Genomic DNA, 13,875 nt, shown 5'->3' on the forward strand with positions numbered 1-13,875 from the left:
TCCATCCTGACCCCCACACATCACACACAGCTCTGCTCCATCCATCCTGACCCCCACACATCACACACACAGCTCTGCTCCATCCATCCTGACCCCCACACATCACACACACAGCTCTACTCTATCCATCCTGACCCCCACACATCACACACACAGCTCTACTCTATCCATCCTGACCCCCACACATCACACACACAGCTCTACTCCATCCATCCTGACCCCCACACATCACACACAGCTCTACTCCATCCATCCTGACCCCCACACATCACACACACACAGCTCTACTCCATCCATCCTGACCCCCACACATCACACACACAGCTCTACTCCATCCATCCTGACCCCCACACATCACACACACAGCTGTACTACATCCATACTAACCGCCACACATCACACACAGCTCTACTCCATCCATCCTGACCCCCACACATCACACACAAAGCTCTACTCCATCCATCCTGACCCCCACACATCACACACACAGCTCTACTCCATCCATCCTGACCCCCACACATCACACACACAGCTCTGCTCCATCCATCCTGACTCCCACACATCACACACAGCTCTACTCCATCCATCCTGACCCCCACACATCACACACACAGCTCTACTCCATCCATCCTGATCCCCACACATCACACACAGCTCTGCTCCATCCATCCTGACCCCCACACATCACACACAGCTCTGCTCCATCCATCCTGACCCCCACACATCACACACAGCTCTGCTCCATCCATCCTGACCCCCACACATCACACACACAGCTCTACTCCATCCATCCTGACCCCCACACATCACACAGCTCTACTCCATCCATCCTGACACCCCACACATCACACACACAGCTCTGCTCCATCCATCCTGACCCCCACACATCACACACACAGCTCTACTCCATCCATCCTGACCCCCACACATCACACACACAGCTCTACTCCATCCATCCTGACCCCCACACATCACACACACAGCTCTACTCCATCCATCCTGACCCCCACACATCACACACACAGCTCTACTCCATCCATCCTGACCCCCACACATCACACACACAGCTCTACTCCATCCATCCTGACCTCCACACATCACACACACAGCTCTACTCCATCCATCCGGACCCCCACACATCACACACACAGCTCTACTCCATCCATCCTGACCCCACACATCACACACACAGCTCTACTCCATCCATCCTGACCCCCACACATCACACACACAGCTCTACTCCATCCATCCTGACCCCCACACATCACACACAGCTCTGCTCCATCCATCCTGACCCCCACACATCACACACACAGCTCTGCTCCATCCATCCTGACCCCCACACATCACACACACAGCTCTACTCTATCCATCCTGACCCCCACACATCACACACACAGCTCTACTCTATCCATCCTGACCCCCACACATCACACACACAGCTCTACTCCATCCATCCTGACCCCCACACATCACACACAGCTCTACTCCATCCATCCTGACCCCCACACATCACACACACACAGCTCTGCTCCATCCATCCTGACCCCCACACATCACACACACACAGCTCTACTCCATCCATCCTGACCCCCACACATCACACACACACAGCTCTACTCCATCCATCCTGACCCCCACACATCACACACAGCTCTGCTCCATCCATCCTGACCCCCACACATCACACACAGCTCTGCTCCATCCATCCTGACCCCCACACATCACACACACAGCTCTACTCCATCCATCCTGACCCCCACACATCACACACACAGCTCTGCTCCATCCATCCTGACCCCCACACATCACACACACAGCTCTGCTCCATCCATCCTGACCCCCACACATCACACACACAGCTCTACTCCATCCATCCTGACCCCCACACATCACACACACAGCTCTACTCCATCCATCCTGACCCCCACACATCACACACACAGCTCTACTCCATCCATCCTGACCTCCACACATCACACACACAGCTCTACTCCATCCACCCTGACCTCCACACATCACACACACAGCTCTACTCCATCCATCCTGACCCCCACACATCACACACACAGCTCTACTCCATCCATCCTGACCCCCACACATCACAAACACAGCTCTACTCCATCCATCCTGACCCCCACACATCACACACACAGCTCTACTCCATCCATCCTGATCCCCACACATCACACACACAGCTCTACTCCATCCATCCTGATCCCCACACATCACACACACAGCTCTACTCCATCCATCCTGACCCCCACACATCACACACACAGCTCTACTCCATCCATCCTGATCCCCACATATCACACACACACAGCTCTACTCCATCCATCCTGACCCCCACACATCACACACACACAGCTCTACTCCATCCATCCTGACCCCCACACATCACACACACACAGCTCTACTCCATCCATCCTGACCCCCACACATCACACACACACAGCTCTACTCCATCCATCCTGACCCCCACACATCACACACACACAGCTCTACTCCATCCATCCTGACCCCCACACATCACACACACACAGCTCTACTCCATCCATCCTGACCCCCACACATCACACACACACAGCTCTACTCCATCCATCCTGACCCCCACACATCACACACACACAGCTCTACTCCATCCATCCTGACCCCCACACATCACACACACAGCTCTACTCCATCCATCCTGACCCCCACACATCACACACACAGCTCTACTCCATCCATCCTGACCCCACACATCACACACACAGCTCTACTCCATCCATCCTGACCCCCACACATCACACACACAGCTCTACTCTATCCATCCTGACCCCCACACATCACACACACAGCTCTACTCCATCCATCCTGACCCCCACACATCACACACACAGCTCTACTCCATCCATCCTGACCCCCACACATCACACACACAGCTCTACTCCATCCATCCTGACCCCCACACATCACACACACAGCTCTACTCCATACATCCTGACCCCCACACATCACACACACAGCTCTACTCCATCCATCCTGACCCCCACACATCACACACACAGCTCTACTCCATCCATCCTGACCCCCACACATCACACACAGCTCTACTCCATCCATCCTGACCCCCACACATCACACACAGCGCTCTACTCCATCCATCCGGACCCTCCACACATCACACACAGCTCTACTCCATCCATCCTGACCCCCACACATCACACACACAGCTCTACTCCATCCATCCTGACCCCACACATCACACACACAGCTCTACTCCATCCATCCTGACCCCCACACATCACACACAGCTCTACTCCATCCATCCTGACCCCCACACATCACACACACAGCTCTACTCCATCCATCCTGACCCCCACACATCACACACACAGCTCTACTCCATCCATCCTGACCCCCACACATCACACACACACACACAGCTCTACTCCATCCATCCTGACCCCCACACATCACACACACACACAAAGCTCTACTCCATCCATCCTGACCCCCACACATCACACACACAGCTCTACTCCATCCATCCTGACCCCCACACATCACACACACACACAGCTCTACTCCATCCATCCTGACCCCCACACATCACACACACAGCTCTACTCCATCCATCCTGACCCCCACACATCACACACACAGCTGTACTACATCCATACTAACCGCCACACATCACACACAGCTCTACTCCATCCATCCTGACCCCCACACATCACACACAAAGCTCTACTCCATCCATCCTGACCCCCACACATCACACACACAGCTCTACTCCATCCATCCTGACCCCCACACATCACACACACAGCTCTGCTCCATCCATCCTGACTCCCACACATCACACACAGCTCTACTCCATCCATCCTGACCCCCACACATCACACACACAGCTCTACTCCATCCATCCTGATCCCCACACATCACACACAGCTCTGCTCCATCCATCCTGACCCCCACACATCACACACAGCTCTGCTCCATCCATCCTGACCCCCACACATCACACACAGCTCTGCTCCATCCATCCTGACCCCCACACATCACACACACAGCTCTACTCCATCCATCCTGACCCCCACACATCACACAGCTCTACTCCATCCATCCTGACACCCCACACATCACACACACAGCTCTGCTCCATCCATCCTGACCCCCACACATCACACACACAGCTCTACTCCATCCATCCTGACCCCCACACATCACACACACAGCTCTACTCCATCCATCCTGACCCCCACACATCACACACACAGCTCTACTCCATCCATCCTGACCCCCACACATCACACACACAGCTCTACTCCATCCATCCTGACCCCCACACATCACACACACAGCTCTACTCCATCCATCCTGACCTCCACACATCACACACACAGCTCTACTCCATCCATCCGGACCCCCACACATCACACACACAGCTCTACTCCATCCATCCTGACCCCACACATCACACACACAGCTCTACTCCATCCATCCTGACCCCCACACATCACACACACAGCTCTACTCCATCCATCCTGACCCCCACACATCACACACAGCTCTGCTCCATCCATCCTGACCCCCACACATCACACACACAGCTCTGCTCCATCCATCCTGACCCCCACACATCACACACACAGCTCTCCTCTATCCATCCTGACCCCCACACATCACACACACAGCTCTACTCCATCCATCCTGACCCCCACACATCACACACAGCTCTACTCCATCCATCCTGACCCCCACACATCACACACACACAGCTCTACTCCATCCATCCTGACCCCCACACATCACACACACACAGCTCTACTCCATCCATCCTGACCCCCACACATCACACACACACAGCTCTACTCCATCCATCCTGACCCCCACACATCACACACAGCTCTGCTCCATCCATCCTGACCCCCACACATCACACACAGCTCTGCTCCATCCATCCATCCTGACCTCCACACATCACACACACAGCTCTACTCCATCCATCCATCCTGACCTCCACACATCACACACACAGCTCTACTCCATCCACCCTGACCTCCACACATCACACACACAGCTCTACTCCATCCATCCTGACCCCCACACATCACAAACACAGCTCTACTCCATCCATCCTGACCCCCACACATCACACACACAGCTCTACTCCATCCATCCTGATCCCCACACATCACACACACAGCTCTACTCCATCCATCCTGATCCCCACACATCACACACACAGCTCTACTCCATCCATCCTGACCCCCACACATCACACACACAGCTCTACTCCATCCATCCTGATCCCCACATATCACACACACAGCTCTACTCCATCCATCCTGACCCCCACACATCACACACACAGCTCTACTCCATCCATCCTGACCTCCACACATCACACACACAGCTCTACTCCATCCATCCTGACCTCCACACATCACACACACAGCTCTACTCCATCCATCCTGACCCCCACACATCACACACAGCTCTACTCCATCGATCCTGACCCCCACACATCACACACACACAGCTCTACTCCATCCATCCTGACCCCACACATCACACACACAGCTCTACTCCATCCATCCTGACCCCCACACATCACACACACAGCTCTACTCCATCCATCCTGACCCCCACACATCACACACACAGCTCTACTCCATCCATCCTGACCCCCACACATCACACACACAGCTCTACTCCATCCATCCGGACCCCCACACATCACACACACAGCTCTACTCCATCCATCCGGACCCCCACACATCACACACACAGCTCTACTCCATCCATCCGGACCCCCACACATCACACACAGCTCTACTCCATCCATCCTGACCCCACACATCACACACACAGCTCTACTCCATCCATCCTGACCCCCACACATCACACACACAGCTCTACTCCATCCATCCTGACCCCCACACATTACACACACAGCTCTACTCCATCCATCCTGACCCCCACACATCACACACACAGCTCTACTCCATCCATCCTGACCTCCACACATCACACACACACATCTCTACTCCATCCATCCTGACCCCACACATCACACACACACAGCTCTACTCCATCCATCCTGACCCCCACACATCACACACACACAGCTCTACTCCATCCATCCTGACCCCCACACATCACACACACACAGCTCTACTCCATCCATCCTGACCCCCACACATCACACACACACAGCTCTACTCCATCCATCCTGACCCCCACACATCACACACACACAGCTCTACTCCATCCATCCTGACCCCCACACATCACACACACACAGCTCTACTCCATCCATCCTGACCCCCACACATCACACACACACAGCTCTACTCCATCCATCCTGACCCCCACACATCACACACACACAGCTCTACTCCATCCATCCTGACCCCCACACATCACACACACACAGCTCTACTCCATCCATCCTGACCCCCACACATCACACACACAGCTCTACTCCATCCATCCTGACCCCCACACATCACACACACAGCTCTACTCCATCCATCCTGACCCCACACATCACACACACAGCTCTACTCCATCCATCCTGACCCCCACACATCACACACACAGCTCTACTCTATCCATCCTGACCCCCACACATCACACACACAGCTCTACTCCATCCATCCTGACCCCCACACATCACACACACAGCTCTACTCCATCCATCCTGACCCCCACACATCACACACACAGCTCTACTCCATCCATCCTGACCTCCACACATCACACACACAGCTCTACTCCATCCATCCTGACCTCCACACATCACACACACAGCTCTACTCCATCCATCCTGACCCCCACACATCACACACAGCTCTACTCCATCCATCCTGACCCCCACACATCACACACACACAGCTCTACTCCATCCATCCTGACCCCACACATCACACACACAGCTCTACTCCATCCATCCTGACCCCCACACATCACACACACAGCTCTACTCCATCCATCCTGACCCCCACACATTACACACACAGCTCTACTCCATCCATCCTGACCCCCACACATCACACACACAGCTCTACTCCATCCATCCTGACCTCCACACATCACACACACACATCTCTACTCCATCCATCCTGACCCCACACATCACACACACACAGCTCTACTCCATCCATCCTGACCCCCACACATCACACACACACAGCTCTACTCCATCCATCCTGACCCCCACACATCACACACACAGCTCTACTCCATCCATCCTGACCCCCACACATCACACACACACAGCTCTACTCCATCCATCCTGACCCCCACACATCACACACACACAGCTCTACTCCATCCATCCTGACCCCCACACATCACACACACACAGCTCTACTCCATCCATCCTGACCCCCACACATCACACACACACAGCTCTACTCCATCCATCCTGACCCCCACACATCACACACACACAGCTCTACTCCATCCATCCTGACCCCCACACATCACACACACAGCTCTACTCCATCCATCCTGACCCCCACACATCACACACACAGCTCTACTCCATCCATCCTGACCCTCACACATCACACACACAGCTCTACTCCATCCATCCTGACCCTCACACATCACACACACAGCTCTACTCCATCCATCCTGACCCCCACACATCACACACACAGCTCTACTCCATCCATCCTGACCCCCACACATCACACACAGCTCTACTCCATCCATCCTGACCCCCACACATCACACACAGCTCTACTCCATCCATCCTGACCCCCACACATCACACACAGCTCTACTCCATCCATCCTGACCCCCACACATCACACACACAGCTCTACTCCATCCATCCTGACCCCCACACATCACACACAGCGCTCTACTCCATCCATCCGGACCCTCCACACATCACACACAGCTCTACTCCATCCATCCTGACCCCCACACATCACACACACAGCTCTACTCCATCCATCCTGACCCCACACATCACACACACAGCTCTACTCCATCCATCCTGACCCCCACACATCACACACACAGCTCTACTCCATCCATCCTGACCCCCACACATCACACACACAGCTCTACTCCATACATCCTGACCCCCACACATCACACACACAGCTCTACTCCATCCATCCTGACCCCCACACATCACACACACAGCTCTACTCCATCCATCCTGACCTCCACACATCACACACACAGCTCTACTCCATCCATCCGGACCCCCACACATCACACACACAGCTCTACTCCATCCATCCTGACCCCACACATCACACACACAGCTCTACTCCATCCATCCTGACCCCCACACATCACACACACAGCTCTACTCCATCCATCCTGACCCCCACACATCACACACAGCTCTGCTCCATCCATCCTGACCCCCACACATCACACACACAGCTCTGCTCCATCCATCCTGACCCCCACACATCACACACACAGCTCTACTCTATCCATCCTGACCCCCACACATCACACACACAGCTCTACTCCATCCATCCTGACCCCCACACATCACACACAGCTCTACTCCATCCATCCTGACCCCCACACATCACACACACACAGCTCTACTCCATCCATCCTGACCCCCACACATCACACACACACAGCTCTACTCCATCCATCCTGACCCCCACACATCACACACACACAGCTCTACTCCATCCATCCTGACCCCCACACATCACACACAGCTCTGCTCCATCCATCCTGACCCCCACACATCACACACAGCTCTGCTCCATCCATCCATCCTGACCTCCACACATCACACACACAGCTCTACTCCATCCATCCATCCTGACCTCCACACATCACACACACAGCTCTACTCCATCCACCCTGACCTCCACACATCACACACACAGCTCTACTCCATCCATCCTGACCCCCACACATCACAAACACAGCTCTACTCCATCCATCCTGACCCCCACACATCACACACACAGCTCTACTCCATCCATCCTGATCCCCACACATCACACACACAGCTCTACTCCATCCATCCTGATCCCCACACATCACACACACAGCTCTACTCCATCCATCCTGACCCCCACACATCACACACACAGCTCTACTCCATCCATCCTGACCCCCACACATCACACACACACACAGCTCTACTCCATCCATCCTGACCCCCACACATCACACACAGCTCTGCTCCATCCATCCTGACCCCCACACATCACACACAGCTCTGCTCCATCCATCCATCCTGACCTCCACACATCACACACACAGCTCTACTCCATCCATCCATCCTGACCTCCACACATCACACACACAGCTCTACTCCATCCACCCTGACCTCCACACATCACACACACAGCTCTACTCCATCCATCCTGACCCCCACACATCACAAACACAGCTCTACTCCATCCATCCTGACCCCCACACATCACACACACAGCTCTACTCCATCCATCCTGATCCCCACACATCACACACACAGCTCTACTCCATCCATCCTGATCCCCACACATCACACACACAGCTCTACTCCATCCATCCTGACCCCCACACATCACACACACAGCTCTACTCCATCCATCCTGATCCCCACATATCACACACACAGCTCTACTCCATCCATCCTGACCCCCACACATCACACACACAGCTCTACTCCATCCATCCTGACCTCCACACATCACACACACAGCTCTACTCCATCCATCCTGACCTCCACACATCACACACACAGCTCTACTCCATCCATCCTGACCCCCACACATCACACACAGCTCTACTCCATCCATCCTGACCCCCACACATCACACACACACAGCTCTACTCCATCCATCCTGACCCCACACATCACACACACAGCTCTACTCCATCCATCCTGACCCCCACACATCACACACACAGCTCTACTCCATCCATCCTGACCCCCACACATCACACACACAGCTCTACTCCATCCATCCGGACCCCCACACATCACACACACAGCTCTACTCCATCCATCCGGACCCCCACACATCACACACACAGCTCTACTCCATCCATCCGGACCCCCACACATCACACACAGCTCTACTCCATCCATCCTGACCCCACACATCACACACACAGCTCTACTCCATCCATCCTGACCCCCACACATCACACACACAGCTCTACTCCATCCATCCTGACCCCCACACATTACACACACAGCTCTACTCCATCCATCCTGACCCCCACACATCACACACACAGCTCTACTCCATCCATCCTGACCTCCACACATCACACACACACATCTCTACTCCATCCATCCTGACCCCACACATCACACACACACAGCTCTACTCCATCCATCCTGACCCCCACACATCACACACACACAGCTCTACTCCATCCATCCTGACCCCCACACATCACACACACAGCTCTACTCCATCCATCCTGACCCCCACACATCACACACACACAGCTCTACTCCATCCATCCTGACCCCCACACATCACACACACACAGCTCTACTCCATCCATCCTGACCCCCACACATCACACACACACAGCTCTACTCCATCCATCCTGACCCCCACACATCACACACACACAGCTCTACTCCATCCATCCTGACCCCCACACATCACACACACAGCTCTACTCCATCCATCCTGACCCCCACACATCACACACACAGCTCTACTCCATCCATCCTGACCCCCACACATCACACACACAGCTCTACTCCATCCATCCTGACCCTCACACATCACACACACAGCTCTACTCCATCCATCCTGACCCTCACACATCACACACACAGCTCTACTCCATCCATCCTGACCCCCACACATCACACACACAGCTCTACTCCATCCATCCTGACCCCCACACATCACACACAGCTCTACTCCATCCATCCTGACCCCCACACATCACACACAGCTCTACTCCATCCATCCTGACCCCCACACATCACACACAGCTCTACTCCATCCATCCTGACCCCCACACATCACACACACAGCTCTACTCCATCCATCCTGACCCCCACACATCACACACACAGCTCTACTCCATCCATCCTGACCCCCACACATCACACACACAGCTCTACTCCATCCATCCTGACCCCCACACATCACACACACAGCTCTACTCCATCCATCCTGACCCCCACACATCACACACAGCTCTACTCCATCCATCCTGACCCCCACACATCACACACACAGCTCTACTCCATCCATCCTGACCCCCACACATCACACACACAGCTCTACTCCATCCATCCTGACCCCCACACATCACACACACAGCTCTACTCCATCCATCCTGACCCCCACACATCACACACAGCTCTACTCCATCCATCCTGACCCCCACACATCACACACACAGCTCTACTCCATCCATCCTGACCCCCACACATCACACACAGCTCTACTACATCCATCCTGACCCCCACACATCACACACAGCTCTACTCCATCCATCCTGACCCCCACACATCACACACACAGCTCTACTCCATCCATCCTGACCCCCACACATCACACACAGCTCTACTCCATCCATCCTGACCCCCACACATCACACACACAGCTCTACTCCATCCATCCTGACCCCCACACATCACACACAGCTCATCCAGCAGGGATCACCACCAGCACAGCAGAGTCCTGCACACACTGATCTCCAGCCTGGTCATGTGATCCCTAACTCCTCCCACACATGTGGTCACATGGGCGTGACATCTTCACAGGTCCTGAAAGCACATCGCTTCATTCTGGCTCTGTAGGTTTGTGTCCTCCTGTGGGGGGTTTGAGGGTCTCATCTGTCCACGACTATGGGGGGGCATCTTATCTGTCCACGACTATGGGGGGGAATCTTATCTGTCCACGACTATGGGGGGGCGTCTCATCTGTACACGACTATTGGGGGGGGCGTCTCATCTGTACACGACTATGGGGGGGGCGTCTCATCTGTACATGACTATGGGGGGGGGGCGTCTCATCTGTACACGACTATGGGGGGGGGGCGTCTCATCTGTACACGACTATGGGGGGGGGCGTCTCATCTGTCCACGACTATGGGGGTGGGGCGTCTCATCTGTACACGACTATGGGGGGGGGCGTCTCATCTGTCCACGACTATGGGGGGCGTCTCATCTGTACACGACTATGGGGGGGGCGTCTCATCTGTACACGACTATGGGGGGGGCGTCTCATCTGTACACGACTATGGGGGGGGGGCGTCTCATCTGTACACGACTATGGGGGGGGGCGTCTCATCTGTACACGACTATGGGGGGGGGGCGTCTCATCTGTACACGACTATGGGGGGAAGCGTCTCATCTGTACACGACTATGGGGGGGGGCGTCTCATCTGTACACGACTATGGGGGGGGGGGCGTCTCATCTGTACACGACTATGGGGGGGGCGTCTCATCTGTACACGACTATGGGGGGGGGCGTCTCATCTGTACACGACTATGGGGGGGGCGTCTCATCTGTACACGACTATGGGGGGGGTCTCATCTGTACACGACTATGGGGGGGGCGTCTCATCTGTACACGACTATTGGGAGGCGTCTTATCTGTACACGACTATAGGGTGGCGGCTGACTTATAACCCTGCTTGTACGGCTCGGTCATGGAATTAATTTGCTGTTTTAATGAAGCCTGATTGGCTCTGCCCATGTGGGTGGAGAGGAAGCAGCAGCATGATGAGATACGGGCTATGGGGGAGGCGGGGTGATGAGCCGGCAGCGATGCTGCAATAAGGCACAGCACTGATTGGACCAAGTCTCAGCCAATCAGTGCTGAACATACTGCATGTATACTGCATTTCCCCCCGCTCATCAGTGCACCGCAGAGGAGGAGGAGCGCTGTGAGGACTGAGAGGGCAGTATATGTGGGGGGGAGGTGATTACTGGGGACAGAGGAGTGGGGGTTGGGGGATGTCTGCAGGGCCCGCCCCTATGACTCTTCTCCCCGTTTCTGACTACTTTGTAAAGTGTGTTCTCTTTACGCTGCAGCATCTCTGATAGAACCTCCATGTCTGCCGTGTGGCTGTCAGGATGTTGGGCTGCCGGCAGTTCTGGCATCATAAAACAGCTGCCCTTTAATCTCTCCTCTAATCTTTCCCCTTCTTGTTTTGTGCGGCTTTTATATTGTTTAACCTTCTTTCCCTTCAGGTTCTACAACACCGGATCCTCTGCTGAGATCCGTCTATAAGAGAACTTATCCTCGCTGACCCGGGAAGGATGGAGAAGGAGAAGAGCAAGATGGCGGGAAGTATAATAAATGTCACCCTAGAGATACTCTTCCAGCTTACTGGTGAGGTGAGAGATTCTGATGATGTCACAGTACATCATTCTCATCTATGGTACTTACAGATGATGTCACTGGAGAGGGGAGAGATTCTGATGATGTCACAGTACATCATTCTCATCTATGGTAATAACAGATGATGTCACTGGAGAGGGGAGAGATTCTGATGATGTCACAGTACATCATTCACATCTATGGTAATAACAGATGATGTCACTGGAGAGGGGAGAGATTCTGATGATGTCACAGTACATCATTCACCTCTATGGTACTTACAGATGATGTCACTGGAGAGGGGAGAGATTCTGATGATGTCACTGTGGAGGTGATTGTGTAGTGGATCAGAGTTGTGCCTTTAAAGTAAATGTTGTATTTTTATTACTGATTATTCTGCCAGACGACCTGCAGCCTTCCTGATTGGCTATCAGGAGCATTATATGGATTGGGCAGTTCACCACCCGGCAACAGGTCTGTGATTGGTGGAGGAATTCCAGTCAGAGTAATTTCGGTTATCACTAGAGGAGAAGGAGTTGATCTGATGAAGGAGAAGATGTAAAGAGTAGAGCAGCAGAGAGAGAGC

At 54.1% G+C, this 13,875-nt stretch overlaps 1 pseudogene; it reads left to right on the forward strand.

Annotated features, from left to right (window-relative positions):
* The first annotated feature begins 11,714 nt into the window (after window positions 1-11,714).
* The window catches only part of LOC136628693 (zinc finger protein 585A-like), a 106,877-nt pseudogene continuing 104,716 nt past the window's right edge, over window positions 11,715-13,875 (forward strand).

The sequence above is a fragment of the Eleutherodactylus coqui genome, chromosome 5, assembly GCF_035609145.1.
Source record: "Eleutherodactylus coqui strain aEleCoq1 chromosome 5, aEleCoq1.hap1, whole genome shotgun sequence".
NCBI classification, from domain to species: domain Eukaryota; kingdom Metazoa; phylum Chordata; class Amphibia; order Anura; family Eleutherodactylidae; genus Eleutherodactylus; species Eleutherodactylus coqui.